The sequence below is a fragment of the Condylura cristata genome, unplaced genomic scaffold (genome assembly GCF_000260355.1).
Source record: "Condylura cristata isolate star-nosed mole 26May11 unplaced genomic scaffold, ConCri1.0 scaffold00008, whole genome shotgun sequence".
Lineage (NCBI taxonomy): Eukaryota > Metazoa > Chordata > Mammalia > Eulipotyphla > Talpidae > Condylura > Condylura cristata.
The window spans coordinates 41955807-41976097 of NW_004567109.1; positions in this window are offsets into that span (position 1 = coordinate 41955807).

Genomic DNA, 20291 nt, shown 5'->3' on the forward strand with positions numbered 1-20291 from the left:
AGTGTACTTTGTCAATCTGCCTGCTCTGCTCCCCACTCTGTCTCTGGTGAATCCTCTCACCACCTCTGGCTTGTACTCCAGTTCTTTATGCATAAATAAATAAATCGTAAACCCACACACGTTTGTTTTGTTTTTTTTTTTTTTAAAGATATTGCAGTAGTATTAGTGAGAAAAAAAAAGTGGTGACTTGAACTAGAGTTGTACAGATTAACTGTGAGCTCAGATATGAGAAATACTTTGGGGCAGTACCACTAGGAATGCTAATAGGTTTTGAGAATTAATAAAAATTAATAAAAATTATAAGTGGCACCTTATAATTTAGCACCTGAGAAACTGAAACCTACAGAGTTATCACTTCATGTTCTTTTAGAGAATCTGGAAGGTCCTTGATAATATTAATTCTTATTTGTTTTTGGATCATCAATACTATTACATAGCTATTGCTCTCAAAGTATTTGTGAAATGCAGGAAAGACATAAAAGTGAATCTAAATTTATTTGACTTTACAGAATCACAACTGCTGTCTTAAAATTCTTTTGCAGGCATGTGGTATGATAAAAGAATAAATGATACAATTTCTTGGAATACACTTTATAGAATTCACTAGATTCACACAACCAGACTTATAGTTCAGAAAGAAACCAGATGTTTACAGGTGAAAAACACATTATGCATAGGTCACAGATAGTGTTTAAACTTTAAAGAGAGATAACTGGTTAAAAGAAATTGATTAAAAAGAAAATATAATTATCTTCAACCTGAAGTTGTTATTTTTGAGAGTAGAAAGGTATCTTTATCAGTGGCTTAAACAGGGTTTAAATGATGTTATCCAGAGCTTCTTTTACAGCTTTATTCTTTACTCTCTCTTGAGCTTTACTCTCAGATAGTTACAAGCTGGTTGCATGAACTTAAGACCTCACATTATTTGATTTTCAATGAGAAAGGGAGTGCTTCAACAGTGAAAGCCACGTCATAAGGCTGGTTCTCACTGGCTTTATTTGGACCATGTGTTTATTTACATGTAAACACATCTGTGTGGCATAAGAGGAGTGGATCCTCAAAGAATCTCACTGTGCTATTGGGAAGAAGAAGAAAAGGCAGACAAAAATATAGCACATTTCAGTACTTAAATGAATGATTTCTACCAATTTTTAAGCCTGTGTGTGGGTCAGTATACTTCAAAAATGGATTATATTTTGAGGTACATTAACTCTCAGCTCGAAAAATACAAGGGCCTTCCATTATTTTTTTGTGTTCCTGGGACGTAATAATGTGCTAGATATTAAGCAGGTACTAAATGATACTTAATGAATGAATGAACACAGATACCTTTTAAACTTGTAGAAATCTTTGTTGGACTTCTATATTGACTTGTGTGATAAAGCAAAATAAGGATTTCTGTGTGTACAAATTGTTTGGAAAAATTATTGCTAGACAACCAAAATAATGTAAAAAGTAATAAATTGTTGGATTCTATTAAGCATCTTAAAAAGGGTTTACAAGTTGAGACTTTGGCCTGCATTTTAAAGTTTGGATTCCTTTTGATCTCTTTCACCTTTTCTGTATAAAATAAACACCATATTTCCTATGGCATTTCAGGGAACTGAACTTGATGATTCTGGCAGTGCTGTTTTGCTCTTTCAAGACATTCAACAGCAAGCACATAAGTGTCTGACTAAATGTCACTGTGCTTAGGGTTTCGACAATTTGAATTTGGAAGCTGACAAAGGAGAAAACAGAACTTTTCAGTTTCTTATTCCCCTGTCCCATGATGTTTCTTTGTTCATTTGATTCTAATGATTCTAATAGTCGTTGAAACAAAAGCTGGAGGATTGGCCTACCACGGGTTAATTACTTAGTGAAATGGCTATTTCTTGAGTCTGATGGTGGGGAATGGGTCAGAAAAGACTAATTAGATAAGCTTCAAGTTCTAGGGAAATGCTGTAGTACAGGTGAAAATAAACTGGTGATAATTGAGGGGCTAATTATTCTCCACCCAGCAATTGGCCACCAGGTGTTCTGTAGCACATAAAAGAAGGGACTTGCAAAGCAACAGAGGCTGCTTTTGTTCAGAAGAACAAGAGAGCTGGGGGAGGGTAACTAAAACCCAGAGGATTTTAAAATCCATAAAATGATGTTTCTTATATGTTTCACTTGTTAATGTTTCATGCTGTAATGGGTAGAATACTTGACCAAGGATATGGTGTTTTGTTTTACTTATTTGTTTTTAAAGAATGTGTATGGTTTTTAGTCTGCATACCCATGAAGAATTTCAGTGTTGTGTGTGTGTGTGTGTGTGTGTGTATCCTTGTAATAGAGTTTATAGTAACAATCTACATGGCACATTTGTTAGACAGAAAGTTTACCGGCATTTAGAAAGGCTGGGATTTAATAATAGAATGGAAACCAACCAGTCTGAATTGTTATGAGCATCAGTTTTATAATACCAAACTTTCTCTTATTCAGACTGTATGGAAAAATAATGAGTTCTTATAATATCTCCAGTGGTGTGAAAAACATTACAAAGTTATCCCATAAAGGATCTTTCCATTCTTTTTACTGTCCATATTTGTCATTTTGTTAAAGATTCAGCATTCAAAATTCTGTATCTAAACAGAGCTATCTTTGATGTAATCTTTTATAGGTAACATAAATCACTTGAAAGCATGAATACCTGGAGTTAATGATTGCCATTAAAATAATGTAATACATAATGTAGAAATATCTGTTATCAGAGAGAGCACAACAAAAGTAGAATATATTTTACAACAACAAAGGTAACAAGTAGGTTGTCAATAGAGTTGAGCTCAGATATATGTGACTTTAACCTTGTGTCCACTAGCCTTGATTCTGTTTCCTGCCACTGGACATTTTTGGCTTTGGAGGGAGTCCATTGCTTCTTTGGACCTAACACTTCTACCAGTGCTCAGTGAGGGTTGAGCTGACTATAAGGATGCTGCTCTGGTTTGGGCAGCTGAAGTTCTGGTAGATTGGCAGCTTGAAGACGCAGGTATTGCCTACCCCTGATTCCCCTGAAATTACTATTTCCATTAGTAGGCAGAGCAATTTAAAAGCGACTATGGAACTGAATTTGAATCATAATAACAGCTCTACTAGTTACTGTGACTTGGAGCAAAGACCATAAATTTGCATCTCTTACTTTTTGTCATTTATAAAATAGAAGTAATAATTACTGCCTTACAGAGAACTTATAAGGATTAAATAAGATGGAAAGTGCTTCTTTGTATAGGTTAAGGTCTAACCGGAAAAACAAAGCTATTGCATAATGTCTAAACAGGCATGTTTTATACAGGGAATGAATAAGTTAACAGTCTAATGGAATTTGTATATATATAATGAGAGAACCAAAAAGTGAAATAGGGGATGTTTATGCAACTTGGTAATTAGTAGTAGAGGAAACAAGTTCCACTCTTAAAGCTATAGTATTACTAGAACTTAGGGATTACATGAGTCTCAGCAAGTTGAAGCCACAGCAAATATGTCTTCATGGAGGACACAATGACAGTGATGCCCCCAGAAGATGGGAGAGAGGAGAAATAACCTGCTTCTGCTTTGTCCCACTCTAATCTGCTTCCCCTGTTTCCCATCAACTGAGTTTAACCAGAAGCCAAGAGACATGGGAGCCAGCCTAGTAAACGCAGCAGCCAGCTGGATAAAACTGCCCTGAAATTCAGGTAGAACAGGAGAAAGGCAAAGAATTGCTCCAATATTAGCAGCTCAAGAACAACCCATGGCAGGTTGCCTGACACACAGTTAGTACTTAATTGAGGTGTCACAAAACCATGTGGTTTCTTTTCCAGAAGTCTTGCAGCATTCTTTCCCCTCCCTCACTTCCCTATCCTGACCTTTAAACCCCTTCCCTGAGGCCCTGGAGATGTCAGAGAAGATATTTCAGCCTCTGCCTTGAGCCTGTTTTCTCTCTGAAGTTTCTCTCTTCCTACACAACTTACCTCCTTGGAACTTATCTCTCACCCTCCATTTTCTGGGAGAAAATAATGGATCTTTTAGATAAATGCAGACATACGTGTTTTCTCAAGACCCTTAACCTCCTAGGGAACTTACTAGGTTCCCAATTCTTCAGCCTAAATCTAGGGAACTTGATTTACTTTGAAAGCATCTGTCCATGTTATTTAATCATGACAGGTGCTAGAAAATCCTACTATCACAAACTTTGATCAAAATAATTCTTCAGACAATGTCCATAGCTGAATGAAGGAAAGCCAATCCTTAAATAGCAACTGAAAAAAGAATTTTATTCTTGAACTCCAACATTATAGAGCTCTTAACTGGTTTGTATATCTGATTCCCAACTGTGCTCTTAACTGGTTTGTATATCTTTAACTGGTTTGTATATCTGATTTCCCAACTGTGAACTGGGAATTAAACACAACAAACCATTTAAAACAGTTAAGAACATTAAAAAATTAACATCTTTGATGAAAAACAATGAAGAAAAAAGATGGAAGGCAAAATGAACCAAACTATACTCCTTGCTAGAGATTTACTGTTGCAGGCTTTATTCAAGTTATTTCTTGAATAAAGGAATGCTGTAATTATATGCTGTATCTATGATGAAGGAGGTCAAATACCTCCTGACAATTTTCAACCAAGTTAAAAAAAAATGGCTACCTATGTGACTTCAAAAATAAGCTTAGTTGTATGAATAATTATCTATTCTAGGTCACTCTGGCCTTTTATACTATTCAAATGAGGTACTACTGTACAGTGAAGTCTGCTTTTTCTTTTTTAAAATAAGTTGCCCCATATAGAATCATCAAAGGTTTATCATTCCCTAAAAACTGGGTGAAGGACCAGATAACATTTGTATTATAAAAGGTGACTTTTTCATTATTTTCCTGTTTAAAAGTATATAGAAATTAGATGTTAAAGATCAGACAAGTTTATAATCACATTTTTATTTCTGTGCAAACACCCACCTGAGAAGTCCCCAAATTTAGGACTAGGCATTAGAGGGGAGATATCTGTGCAGTAGGAAGCCTTGGGATGAAAGGTCAGTGATAAGAGAACACTAAGAGTGGATTTTAATCCATTGTGAAAGCTGTCAGCTGCCGTGCCCGCAGGGCAGGGATAGGAGTCTGAGCAGGGAAGTTGAGGTTGAAGAAGCAGCTCACATAGATGGTTGCAGCAAAAGTCTTTATTTTTCTCTCCAGCCTCCCTTTTATACCCTTAATACCAGGATGTTGGCCTGGGGGCCAGAGAAAGTCTCCCTCACATGCCTCACTGCTATCAGGGCAGATATTGATCAGCTGCCTACAGGTTGATCAACTCACACAGGTGGCAGACAAAACAGGACGTTTTTTTTGTGACATAAAATAATTTATTGAGATGTTATTTTTTGGTTGTTCCTGTTATGATCTTGTGCTTAAGCTCTGGGGGTGGTTGGGGAGGCTCATCCCGGCAGCAGAATTAGAAGAGTAAACTGCACAAGGACCATACAGAATGCAGCTGCTAAACTATAACCTATGACAATTTAGAAAATCCAACTTTTTTAGTTTTAAAATAAAAGCTTTTTCCTCATGAAGGACTGTCTGGAGATTATGTCTTCCATAAACTCTTATGTGAAGACCGATTTAAGATTACTCAAAGAATACTGCATACTTCATTAGGGATACATTTCCAAATTAGAATAGCAGTGTTACATCTTGTTAACTCTTCAGTGGCTTGATGGTTTGGATTTTGTATGGCTCATATGTTCCTATTTTATGAGCAGATATTTAGCCAAAGTTTAAAGAAAAGTCTAGGGAAAAGAGAGCAATGGTTTGATTTAGTCAGCTTCAGTAGCCACCAATTTCCAAGAGAAAAGATAGGTGATATATCAGATGAGTACTATACTAAAACTTGTAGACAGGACAATCAATTATCAAAAAAAAAAAAAAAAAAGAAAAGAAAAAAGAAAAAACAGCATATGTTGAAGCAGAGTGAATGGAGATTATAGACTCTAAGCTAAAAGAAGTAAACTGTATAACTACAGGCTTTCAGGAGAACAACTAATGTTCACATTACTTATTTTTTGTGACATAAAATAATTTATTGAGATGTTATTTTTCGGTTGTTCTTTAACCTTCTCCTTTTCTTCATTTCAAATAAATAGACAGGCTCTTTGTAATGCACATCATTTGCAGAACCTAAAGTAGAGCTCCTAGAAGGTAGCTAGCCTGAACTTCCTCAAAAAGGTATGTATGAAAGGAAAGAGAACACTGGGTGTTTAAGAGAATTTAGAAGGGAGAGCAGAGAAACAGAGAGCAAAGAGAGAGAGAGAAAGATTGAGGGAGGGAGTTTTTCCCCTTATTATGGTTAGGTTGGTCCTGTGGGTCTCACTGGTGGTAGGGACTTGCTCATTATAAATGACAGTGACATCAGAAAGAATAAAAACTCAGAGAGGATAGAACCTAGACTCAAGGGGCAAGATCCCCCAGTCTCTCTAGAGTTTCACTCACTAAGCTCTGCATGAAAACAGCTGAATTTCCATATCCCATATCCATACTATGTGTCTGTAGTAAACCCCGTTCACCATTGACCAATGACTGAAGGAGACTTCCTGAGCCATGTGTGTTGCCCAAGAACCTAGGACCTTTACATACTCTTTTTGGTGGTATAAGAATAGGAGCAATCATAAAATTCCAGACCATAAGGCAGGAAAAGGGCTGGGTGATGGATTTTTTGAACTCAGAGATAAATAAAATTTGATCTTTCTCATAGTTTACTGACTTAGATCTATACCCATTACATTTAGGAAGAATGAAAGATGTATCATAAAAATAAAATTATATTCTCAAACTTGTTCCTACCATCTAACTTACTTAATTCTAGCATTCCTCTTTCTTTTTGCATTCAAGCCTGGCTTAGCCCCCAACCTGTCATGTTTCTTTATACCTGAGGATATTTTTGCTTCCATTTCCTTTTGTTTGAAAAATGCTTATCCAAATATTTGCATTACTGGCTTCTCCTCACTTTTCAGATTTTACTTTAATCTCATTTCTAAGGAAAGACAACCCATGATCACCCTAATTAAAAAGGGGAACCTCTCACACCCATATGTATGACACGGCAGTTATTCTTGATTACCCTGCTTTATTTACTCTAGTCACAGTGGTTCTAGTGAATTTTTTTCTGCATAAATGTAGATCAATATGGGTGGATAATATCACATCATATAATAACATCTAGATCACTACAAAAGTAGTGTGCAGTTGCTATTATCATTACTTGCATAATCAAACCCTATATGTACTCCAACCAAATTATCCTCTTGTTCTTCTCTAAACATACCTCATTCATTTCAGCCTTTGTTCCTTTGGTTAGTGTATTTTTTTATTTTTCAAAGTCTATTTCAAAAGGCACCTTCCCTTTTCACTAAGATGTTCTAATTCTCCCTTGGACTTAGATTTATACCTATTATGACTGCTATTTCAGTCAGTTGTGAATTAACTTGGGTTATTTTTCTTATTAGACAATAAATATCTAAAGAACAGAGAAGTCTAGTCAGTCTTCCTGAGTGCCTTTGATAATGCTTTTCACTTAATTACAAGTCACAGTAGCTTTTAACTAGCATTGAGAAATATAAACATTTTTATTTAAATACTTATCTCAACAAAACAATCATAAATATGTCATAAATATGTTTTTTTTTAAGATTTATTTATTTATTCATACAGAACTGGGATAAAAGCCAGAGGTGCAGGGACAATGAGAGGATGCACCAGAGACAGAGTTGGGAGCAGAACAGGTAGATCAACAAAATACACTGCTGAGTGGAGTAAGGGGTGGATCAGGAGAGGTCTGCCATGTCATATGGGTCACCTTCTGGGCCGGGGATTGAACTCATGAAGTGTCTGTGGTTAACTTTGTAGTGCTGTGTTTTAACCCATTGCACCACCAGGGAGGGCCCCCTATATATGTTTTTAATACACATTGCAACCTTCTTCCAAATTAAAACCAGAACCAAAGCAATATTGATGAAAAATCTTTAATTTACGCATTTTGTAGGTAATTGGGATTTGCTTTTTCTTTTGTGATTTTAAAAATTAGAACAATACCTTTAAAAATGGATTACATAGTTTATAAGGAAATGTTTTTATTTTCCTGGGTTATTTGGAGTAGGGTTTTTTAAAATCTTTTTTAATAATAGTTTATTTTTACATCATTTTGTGCCTTTTTCCAGTTCAGTTGTAATCCCCTTGGGCTTCCCATTACCGAATCACCCATGCGCCATTACCATAGTCCAGTGCATTTCCCTCCCCACACCGTTTTTGATCCCATTCCCCACTCCACCCCATTAAAATGTCTCTGGTATATGGCTGTTCATTATTATTATTATTTTCTCCCCTGGTCTGTTATACTCCTGCTATGAATGAAACCATCCAGTATTTTTCCTTTTCTTTCTGGCTTATTTCACTAAGCATGATCTTTTCCAGCTCCATCCATGTTGCTGCAAAAGGCATGTGTTTATTTTTTTTTGGTTGCTGAGTAATATTCCATTGTGTAGGAAATGTTTTAAAACAAATTTAATATCTGCTTAATGCCTTGTCAGTCTGTTAATGCAAAAAAACTCTGTTATTGGAATAACAGAAATGAAGTTAACTTATTTAAGAGAGATTCTTGTAGAAGCAGAATTGGGAGCAGAAATCAGTAGTTTAAGAAGGGAAGAGAGCAGAACTAAGCAGATGATACATCTAGCAGTTTTTCCTCAAGCGGTTTTGAGTATAAAGAAGTGGCACTACCAGTGTACTAAAAGCCCTTTAGGGAATCATGAAGCTTCAGTGCACTGATCTGTGCCACAGAGTAGGATATTCAGAGTATTGAAGATAGGTCAGCCTCAATAATTTTAGAAGAGTGTGACTTTCTCAAAACCAACACATATTTCAATATAACAAATAAGATTAATTTTTCAGCATTGCAGAGTTACAATGATTTCTTCATCTTGTCTGTCCCCATACTATATCACTGGGAAAAAATAAAATAAACTTTCCTTTTTCTGCATGGTGTGCACACAACCAAGCTGTGCTGTGTCATGAGGAACACGAAAATATTGAAGGACAAAGGAATACACATCTTAAAAAATATAAGCAAAAAAAAGATGAGCTAATAGACCAGTATTTGACCACTTACCAGTAGTAATAAATAAATATATGCGAAATAATGAGTAATAAGTTAGGGTCTCAAATATGCTCACTGTGATAAAGAATTAACTGATAGTTACATATTGATATGAAATAAATAACAACAACAATCAAAATATCTTTACATTATGGAATTAGCAAATTATGGTCCCTACATAGACCCACAGAGTATTAGAACAGATTCTACCAGATGACTCATAACAAAACCTCTTCCTGATGCATATAGCAACCTAGTGCATGGATTACTGAAAACTTCTGTCCAATGCCTAAAGCTAATTAGTAAAGAGCTAGGATTAGAATTCCAGTTACCTTGAGTTCACATATCAAACTTTTCTATTCATTATACTTTCAAAAACAAAGCAGGGCTATTGAGCAATAGATGAAACAACTATTCTGATAATTTAAAAAAAAAAAACAAACACAAAAAAACCACTTGAGCTCTAATTTTTTCATCAGTATGACTTATATAATATTCAATTATATTTATGTGTAGTGTGTACATTTATCTCCAACTAGAAGGACTGTGTCATAACAATATAACATCATTCATTTGACAAATATCTACTATGTTCCTACTATGTGTTAGCATACTGGCAATATTCTGAACAGTGATAGAATTTGACATATAGGCACTTGCATTCATGTAGTATAAAGGGAAATATACAAGCTTTATCAGGCATGAAACCTTGTGTTACTTACAAGCCTTCATTTGGCACCCAACTTGTTCTCTCCTACAACTATAAATAGCAATTTTAACCTCAGCTAGTCATTTATAAATAACCAACACCCTTAATTCCAGAATGACAGAGAATATAGATGAATCATTGAACATTCAATCTTTTGTATGATAAACATGGGACACAGTTACATTATTATGGGCAGGGCTATGGGGGTGGTCATTTATTACAGATATGAGTCTGGTTTTTAAGGAATGTTTTACTAAATGTAATGTTATGTAAAAGTGAACTAATCTTAATTGTTATTTAACCCTCATGTAGAAACTTGGATGTTGAATGGTAGTATAGAGCTTTTCAGGGGTATATGTGGGGGATTTCCTTTTATAGCTTTCATGATTATTAGGCAAAACCATGTCATGAGAATAGTTAAGCCATGCCTTTTGCTTTCTGAGCAGGTCTCAGTAAGCAATTTAATATGGTTCATCGAGAGAGGGTATGGTAGCTAGTCCATGTTAAGCCTAAACAAACTGCAGTAGAAATTGAAATGGTTGTTCCTGGCTCAATTCATGCCCCTGGATTAAACTGAAATATTACCTATGTCATGTAGGGATATTGAAGAGAGTTGTAATTCTGTTGGTTTCAACTAGGTACTGCCAGCAGTAACTGCCATATGAAAAACTGAAAATACATTTCCTGAAGAATTATTAGTAAAAGGTGAAACTCCTAACAGGAGTGCAATTCAAAGTAGTAATAAAATAAGGAATAAGGAAAATTATTTGCTATCTGGAAGAGTAAAATTATGGAAAGCTGTCATCAGTGAAATTACCCTCCTCATAGAATTACAGAATTGTTTTGATTTTTTTTTTTACTGCTTCTGTTGAGTAAGCTGAGTTTACATTGTTTCTAGAGATGCACATTATATTATTTATTTCCATAACTGGTAAAATTTCAGCTTCATAAATAAGTTTTCCCACAGCCTGTATGGTTTTATTTAGTGTGTACATATTAATGCCTTAAATTACATTCCTATAGAACATTCAATGAGCATGCTAATAAAATCACAGCCGCCTCCGTGACCTTGAGGCTGAACCTCAGTCCTTCACCTGCAGAATTTTTAAAATACAGAAAAAGGAGAAGCACAAGGAAGATATAAAAGTAATTGTGGATTCAAAGCATATGTTTATCTCTGGGACTATTTGCTCCTCAAATGTTGTTAATATTTAAATATACATTTTCTGAAAGCAGCCATTCTCTGATAATGAGAAGTCTCACAACCAACTTACAGTTTGCAGGTGCCAATCATCCAGTTAGACCTCTTGACTGCACTGCTCTTTATATTAATTGTCAGTTTGACAATCTTTTAATCACCCAAGCACTTTCCAAATACTAACCAGGTAATCTCATATAACTCATCTAAGAGGTAGATGGTAGGGGAAGGGGTAATTGAATGGGAGAGACTTCTGTAATTGCATAGGAGAGTGAAAGACAGGACTGGCCTTAAAGTGCTGGGAATCAACAATCTACTGCTAGAATCAACAATCTAGTGTCAGCAAAGGCACTTTTGGATTTTGATTCCCTAATGAGTAGAACATAGAGACATGAAGTTATTCAAGATTACTTAGCTAAATGTATTTATACTTTGCTTCTGCCATGTAGCTTTAGGTTTCCCTGATTCATAAGAGTAAGATTATGATAAAAAGTAATGAGACAAAGAAAAACTCATAAGTAATAATAGGCTTTGTTTAGAGACAAAGAAAAACTCATAAGTAATAATAGGCCTTGTTTATATTACTACAAACTGGAGTGATTCCAGAACTTACCACTGTTGAACCCTCAGAAAAATACTTGAGGAGAATCTCTTTTCTGAGAGTCTAACTATGTATGACTATTCAAGGAAAGAAAATAAAGATTTTGAAGTATCAAGAAAAGCAAGTATCATTCCTGTTATTACCTACTCTTTTAAATTCAAATGGAGTAAAAGCATTTTAAAAATAAATAGGCATACCATTTTTGAGGAATAACTGAAATGAGGAAGTATATATTTTCAAATAATTTATATTCCATATTTTAAAATTTTATTAAAATTAGATGTTTTTACTGTTACTACAGTATATATTTATATATTTATATATAACACATAAAACTACTATCATTGAACTCCATAAAAACCTGAAAATTCAACTTTGGCTATAATAGAGGTGAGGACAAAGATGTTTTAAAAAGAAAATTATTTTCAGTTTAAGAATTAAAAAGAGGGCCCTCCCTGGTGGCGCAGCAGGTTAAAGGACTGCACTCAGAAGCTTAAGCCACTTGCGCTGCATGAGTTGATCCCCGCCTGCCCTGGAGGAGATAAACATGGCGAGGCAGACCTCTCCTGACCCGCCCGCTGCTCCCCTCAGCAGTGTACTTTGATCATCTGCCTGTTCTGTTCCCCACTCTGTCTCTGGTGAATCCTCTCACCCTCCACATCTCTGGCCTGTACCCCAGTTCTGTATGAATAAATAAATCTTTAAAAAAAAAAGAATTAAAAAGAAAAAGAGAGATATAACCAACATTCTGGACAATTACTAATGTGATCTATTCACAAATTCTAACCTATAAGCTTAAGTGAAAATTTTTAACTTAGGAGGATATTGTGAGAGATTACTTCTATTATATCTTCATTTAACACAATATTTCCTTGATTCTAAGCTCCACTTTTTTTATACTTTATTATCACTGAAATTGAGATGCATATTATAATGAAAAGTATTTTATTTCTGTTAACTAATGTTTCCAAATTTCCAAAAGATTATTAGTCTTTGTGATTCATGTGTAAAAAATCAGAATTTCTAGGAATTTATAAGAATTCCTAATCACATTATTTTGTATATTTCATAACATACTATATGTGTATTTTTTTTTTTTAAGATTTATTTATTTGTGCATACAGAACTGGGGTATAGGTCAGAGGCTCAGGGGCGGCGAGAGGCCTCACCAGAGACCGAGTGGGGAGCAGAACAGGCAGATCTATGAAGTACACTGCTGAGGGGAGCAGCGGGCGGGTCAGGAGAGGTCTGCCGCGCCATGTGGTCACCTCCGGGGCAGGCGGGAATCGAACTCATGCGGAAGCGGCTTTAGATTCTCAGTGCTATGCTTTAACCCGCTGCGCCACCAGGGAGGGCCCTATATGTGTATTTTAAATAATAATGATTAACAGTATTAAGCAGTGAACCATTTTTCTGTCATGGGATTATACAAAAGTCAAAGGTTTTCAATTGAAAAGTGATATGAAAATGTGTGGTTTGGCCCTCCCTGGTGGCGCAGCGGGTAAAAGCACAGCACTGAGAAGCTAAAACCACTTAAGCATGAGTTCGATTCCCGCCTGCCCTGGAGGTGACCACATGGTGTGGCAGACCTCTCCTGACCCGCCCGCTGCTCCCCTCAGCAGTGTACTTCGTCCATCTGCCTGTTCTGCTCCCCACTCTGTCTCTGGTGAAGCCTCTCGCCGCCCCTGAGCCTCTGGCCTGTACCCCAGTTCTGTATGAACAAATAAATAAATCTTTAAAAAATAATTAAAAAAAAAAATGTGTGGTTTACTAATATCATCAATCAGTATATCATAATAACCTATATATATCTCTGATACAGATATTTCATAATTGGACACATCTGTGAAGCCAAATAAAAATCTTGTAAAGCACCAAAATTACAAAGAAGAAAAGGCTACCTGCTGAATGAGAAAAAGATAATCACAACTCAAACATGAGATTGATATTAAAAATATGTAAAGAATTCATAAAACGGAACAATAAAAATACAGATAATCCTATCAAAAAGTAGGCAAAGGCCTCCATGTTTATTTCTGCATTATTTACAATAGAAAAGACATGGAATCAACCCAATGCCCAAAAGTAGATGACTGGATTAAAAAGATGTGGTATACATACACACAATGGAACATTACTCAGCAATCAAAAAAGATAAACACATGCCTTTTGCAGCAACATGGAGCTGGAAAGGATCATGTTTAGTGAAATAAGCCAGAAAGAAAAGGAAAAATACTGGATGTTTCACTCATAGCAAGTATAAAGGACCAGGGGAGAAAATAATAATGAACAACTATATACCAGAGACATTTTATGGGGGTGGAGTGGGGAATGGGATCAAAAATGGGGTGGGGGAGTAGACTGGATTATGGTGATGGCACATGGGTGATCTGGTGATGGGAAGCCCAAGGGGATTATAACTGAGATGAAAAAAGACACAAAGTGATGTAAAAATCAACTTATACTATTAAAGAAAAAAGAAAAAAAAAAGGATCTGCATAGACAATTCTCTACAAAAAATATATAGATGGATAACAGGAACATGAAAAAGTGTTTATCACTTATTAGGAGAATGCTCATAAAAATCACAATGACATTTAAGTGTATAGTAGTGGATGGAAACTAAACTTTGGTGGTGATGATAATGTATTTTGTATAAATGTTTAAAAAATACCAAAATATTATTCCAAATATTTAAAATTTAAGCTAATTTTCTTCTAGCTCTTGAAAGCTGACTACAGAACTGAGGCTACCTGAAGAGGAGGAGGAAGAAAGGGTGAGAAAAAAGTAGGGAAGCAACACAATGGATTAAAGATGGATTATGGGTGTTTTCATGGTAGATGTGGTGTGGTAACAACAGCTGAATGGGAAACACATGAACAATGACACAAGCCAATGTTACCTCAATTGTAATAAAGTTATTACCTTAAATTTAAATTTAAAAGTGAACAATTGACCCATTTGATAATCCTGATCTTTGCTTTGTAATAGATATTCCAGATATAAAAACAATTTTTTTAAGCTAATGTTGACTTGAGTAAATTAAGGATATGTGTAAAGCAATCTCAACTTGTGTTGTTTGCTGTGAAGATACATGTTGCTTCATGTAGATCTTTTAAAAAAGGAGGAAAATATTTTTCAACTTGTCTTAGTTTTGATGTTGAAATCAATATTGTTTTGTCTAGTTCATATTTTAGATCAGTTTGCAATTTTTTGTTGTAGTATTCCACAAATATATTCAGTTTTTCATTACATTTTTTTATATTAAAGTGTTTTAAAAACCATGTACCCATAGCAATACCTTAACACCAAAAAACTCCAGATAATATTACTCATCAGTATTAGAGTAACATAACATTGGTCTATTGTATTACAAAGATTCACATTCAATTCTACTCCTTTCCTATGATTATACTCAAAAGAACTGAAAATAATAACTCAAATTAGAGATTCCAATGGCAATGTTTATTGGAGCATTATTCACCGAACAAAAAAATAGAAATAACTCTGGTGTCCACCAAAAGCATAGTGGTGTGTATATCTGCCTTCCAAAAGCTGTATGGATAACCAGAATATGATGTATCACATTACAGAAAATAGAATATTAATGGATCCCGAGTTTTCATTTCTGCTTGAATCCATAGCCATACACAGTTGCATTATGGATGGAATATTTTCTCTTACCTGTGAGCTTTCATATTTCCCCTGTGATTTGTTTTATTTAGTAATATATTAGTATATGTGAATGTGTGCCATTTGTGAACCTGTAGGAGACTTGTGGGTTCTGATCTGATATTATCTGTTCCATTGTGATCATGCAAAGAGTCTTTGGAATCGGTACAAAGGAATACATATGAGTAATCATACACAGCATAGTAGAAGTCAAGATCAGTGGAATTATTCCAGCTGGCCTGTTGTTCCATGAGAATAAATGACTATTATTTTCAGACACTGAGGTTTTTTTTTTTTTTTTTTCAATGTGGCAAAATAGTTAACTGATACTGCTTGTGTAAAAATAGTGGTGAAGCAGCCCTCTCAGGTGACACAACAGGTTAGGGTGCAGCACAGCAAGCTGGCTGTAGCCACTTCAGTGTGAGTTCGATCCCTTGCCCTGGATCCACATGGCACAGCAGAACCTCTCCTGTCTCACCCTTTACTCTCCTCAGCAGTGTACTTTGTAGATCTGCCTACTCTGCTCCCAACTCTGTCTCTAGGGAATTCCTTCACCATCCCTGCACCTCTTGTTTGTACCCCAGTCCTGTATGCATAAATAAATAAATCTTAAAAAAAAGTGGTGAAGCATTGAGTAAATCTGTCACCTCCTTTATGTAATTTATAAGATAAAGAACCTGATGAACTTGTAAATGTGGACAAGATGGCTTCCAAGAAGAACTTCTAGCTTAGAGCGTAAGCTGCCTGCTTTTAACTGCTTTGTTAACTTCCCTACTTGAAAGAGATAAACTCAGATGAGAAGTGGATAGTTTGCAAGGAGAGTTTAGAGGTAATCTAGTTGGGAAGTTGGAGAATTAAAATTGTTTTCTTGTTTCCAATTTCTGGAAAGAGTAAGAGTCTCAAATTAAGATCAAGTTTATAATAGGAAAGATTAAAATGCATGTGTATGATATATTAGTTTGACATAAGCCAAACTAAGAACGTATAGTCAGATATTTGTTATGAACTTTGAAATGATTTTTAGAAAGCATAAATTTCTTGGCCCTCTCTGATGGCACAGCGGATTAGATTAGCTAAACTAAACCAAGCTGTGGTCGCTTCAGTGTGAGTTCGATCCCTGCCCCAGAGGTGATCCACATGGTTCAGCATACCTCTCCTGTCTTACCCCTTGCTCCCCTCAGCAGTGTATTTTGCCAATCTGCCTGTTCTGCTCCCCACTATGTTTCTGGTGAATCCCTTCACTGCCCCTGTGCCTCTGGCCTATACACTATTTAGGTATGCATAAATAAATAAAATCTTTGAAAGAAAAAAAGAAAACATAAATTTCTCATCCCATGGAAGTCTGAGGGACAAAGCACCTGATTAAGAGATAACCTTGAAATAAAATGAATAGTAAGTTTTTGACCACTTGAAGTTGTATCAAACATAGCAAATCCATAAAGTTCTGAACTGAGAACAAGCCTAAGCTAAAAAGAAATTGAATGAAGATTTGCAAGGACTATGGGTACTTAAACTTCAGTTAGTTGTAAACAAACTGAGAAAATTGCTTAGCAATTAAAATTTAAAAAATTTATTTTCCAAAGCCTTCATGAGAACTGGCCAATGAGTACAATGGACAGGGATGTAGCTCACAGCAATAAAATGAAAGTCTGTGGATAACAACAGATGCACTCCCACAAAGAAGAACTAGGACCTAATCCACAACTATTCTGTATTCCAAAGAAAGTTGACTTGACAGCATTTGATCAGTGGGATTTTCAGAAATGCCATTGCCGCCATGGCTGCCATCTGAAAAGCCTGTCCTAATTCCATTGTGTACTGAGAAGCCTGTCCTATTTCCATTGTGTATGTATTGGGTGAGTTGGGTAAGCAGTAAGAGGTGGAATAACATGTTTGTTTTTTTTTAATTCATAGGTCTTTACATCAAGGGAAACTCATTTGAATCTGATATAAATCACAAGGTCCTCAGTACTGAGGTAGGTGCCATGATTCATTCAGACCTTTTGTGCTAACTTCAATTACTCACCTTGATTCTTCATTTCTTAAGAGTTCTCACAAACTTATTATGCCTTATCATACATACAGTGTATTTCCTTATTCTGATTTTGTGCTTAGCATTGTGACATTTCCATGGATCTTTGCATTTACATGATCTACTTGGGCTCCAGAAGAGCACATGTATGGTAGAGTCATTCCAGCCAACCAACAGGCTTCATGAAGGAAGCAGAACTGTCCATGTAGGCCCATTCTAGCTCAGCAGAACTTAAAAAAAAAAAAAAACAAACTTTTAAATGCTATTTTAGGATATTGGTTGGCAATTTTTTTATGGGATCCTGATAATATTTTATGTATTTTGTACAAAGTAATCTAGTTGTTTGTAGTGCAGATGCATCCATAGACAATATATAAATGAATCAGCATGGTTGTGTCCCAATAAAACAATTTATAGATGCCAAAATTTGAAATTAATTTAACTTTCACATGCACAAGATCTTAAGCCACTTCATTTTTTTTTTTCAGTTATTTAAAAGTAAAAGAACCACTGGAATTCATAGGCTATACCACAAAATGAATGGCTGGCTGATTTGACTCCTAAGCCAAAATGGTTTGCTGATCTCTGCTTTAAAGTACTGAGTTTTGTGATCATGAAATTTTTGTCATTATCTCAAGATAGAAATTCTATAGTCCAATACAGTTAATATTCTTTCTTAAAGTCCTTTGTAGATTCCTCCCTCTTGCCAGTATTCCACTTCTCCTGATAGCTATCAAACCTCACCATTCCTTTCTAATCTAATTCCTCTCTGCCTTTTATTACTATAAATGTACCTACAAATTCTTTGTTATGCAAAATTGTATTGTTTTATAATTTATTCTTCTATTTTTATTTTATCCTTTATCTATAATAAGCAAAAAAAAAAAAATCAATATCAAGTGTCTTCCTTGAGAACTACACTAGTGGAAGGTTAGGAACACAGTGAAATGTCCTTGTTTATCAGATTACTTACAATGTAGTCTAGCAAATAATATTCCTACTGATGCCATAAGAAAATCCTTAGGAACAGTACTATTTATATACTATTAAAACTATTTTAATGTGGTATTTCATAGAAATAAGTATAAACCAAAAGGTGAATTGAGTCCCACCTAACAGGCAAAAAGGGTCAATGCAAGCTATTATCTCATAATTAAGTTCAGTCACAAACCCAGAAATTTTTGAAGTATGACTCAGTACTGCAGTATATTCAACTTCATTTCAGTAAATAGTGAAATTTAAACTGATAGTTCACAGTGAAGTGACAACTACAGCAAAGTACTATTAGGTTAACACATCTGCACTAGTTCAGATAAATATACTCGCCAAACTCCCTAATTTCTTTTAGAGGAATAAGGAAACTCATTAACTGGATCTCATCACTGACTGGGATGGAACTGATTGTCACTTGTCATGTACACTTTATAACACTTCCCTTGTTAACAAGAGCTACTTGGTATGCTTGTGGTATTTTAGACTGTGGAATATATTTACTTGTCTAATCCAAATAAATGAAGAATACAAGCAGGCTTTTTTAAAACAACTATTTACTTTTACCTCCTAACTCCCCTCAGAATATTATTTTCTTTCAGTTTTATTGAGAGATAATTGATATATATATATATATATCAATTGATATATATATATATATATATATCACTGTATAAGTTTAAGGGGCACAGTTTGATGGGCTTGATTTACATATAATGTGAATTGATTAACACAGTGAATTCAGCTAATATCTATTTTATACAGAGACTTTATAAAAAAAGAAAAAAGGAAAAAATCCTTCTTGTGATGAAAATCCTTCAGATTTACTGTCATAATGTTATTCCTATCTATCACATAGCTATACTAACATCCTTCATGTAGTACATTTTAATCTGAAATTATTTTGCAAAATATTTTCTAGGTCCAAGATATGTATTATATTTTCGTGGGCTCAATCACACAGCAGTCAAATTTGAATAATGTTAACCAAAATATTAATCAAAAGATGAGAGAAGAAGGGGCCATGGATAGGGCAATCAGGGTAGGAAAGAGATAAAGGAGAAATAGAACGCAAGGAGGGCAAGGTGGAGAGCAAAAAAAAGAACACAATTTCTCTTAGGGAATAAATTAATTTCTACTGAACACTCTTGGATAGAGTAGAAAGAATGAATTCAGATCCTGTCTGGTAGAAAAGAATTAAGTAAAAAATTTAAAACTGCTGAAAGTGCTGCTTTATTGCACAGTAGCTATTCAGTATTAACAACACTTTTGAATTTTAAACTGTCATGTCCCTCATTCAGAAACTTGGGAAAGGAACATTTTTGAAAGTTCAAACAGGGAAAAACCATAGTGATCAGGGTCCATAATTTTGAGGGAAAAGATATATGTATAATAATTTCATCTTACTGCCAACTCTCACCAATTGGTCTACTTAAATAAGTGTTATGCAAAGAAAAAGTCCAGGGCCACTCGTGGGTGTGATGGACAGGAAGTGCACCACCCTGAAATGGAAATAGTGCCCCAGCTGCTGGGAGAGTGTCAGCAGACATCCCCCAGCGTTCAGCTGCATCAGCTGCAGAGACCCATTCAGCCAAGGCCATGTCCTTCCTGAAGTGACCTACATCTAAGCACTAAAGATTGTAAGGATCTGCAAGTCTAGCTGTTTTGGATGGGTAGCAGTCCAGCTCTGAAGGGTGTCTGAAAATCTGTCAGGCCTGCATTATAATCCATTTCTCCTAGAGACCCATCCATTTTCCTCCCCGCATCTTCCACAGTGTTGACCCCCCAATTAATGTCCTGTGCCATTTCTGCTTCCAGAAGACCCAACCTGAAACACCTGATTCAGGAAATGAATGTTATAGTCCTCTTGTGATGTCTACAGTAGACAAGCAAAAGCATGCTTTTAGCCAGACCTTTGCCATTTCTGTTAAGGAAGAGAACGATTCCTCAA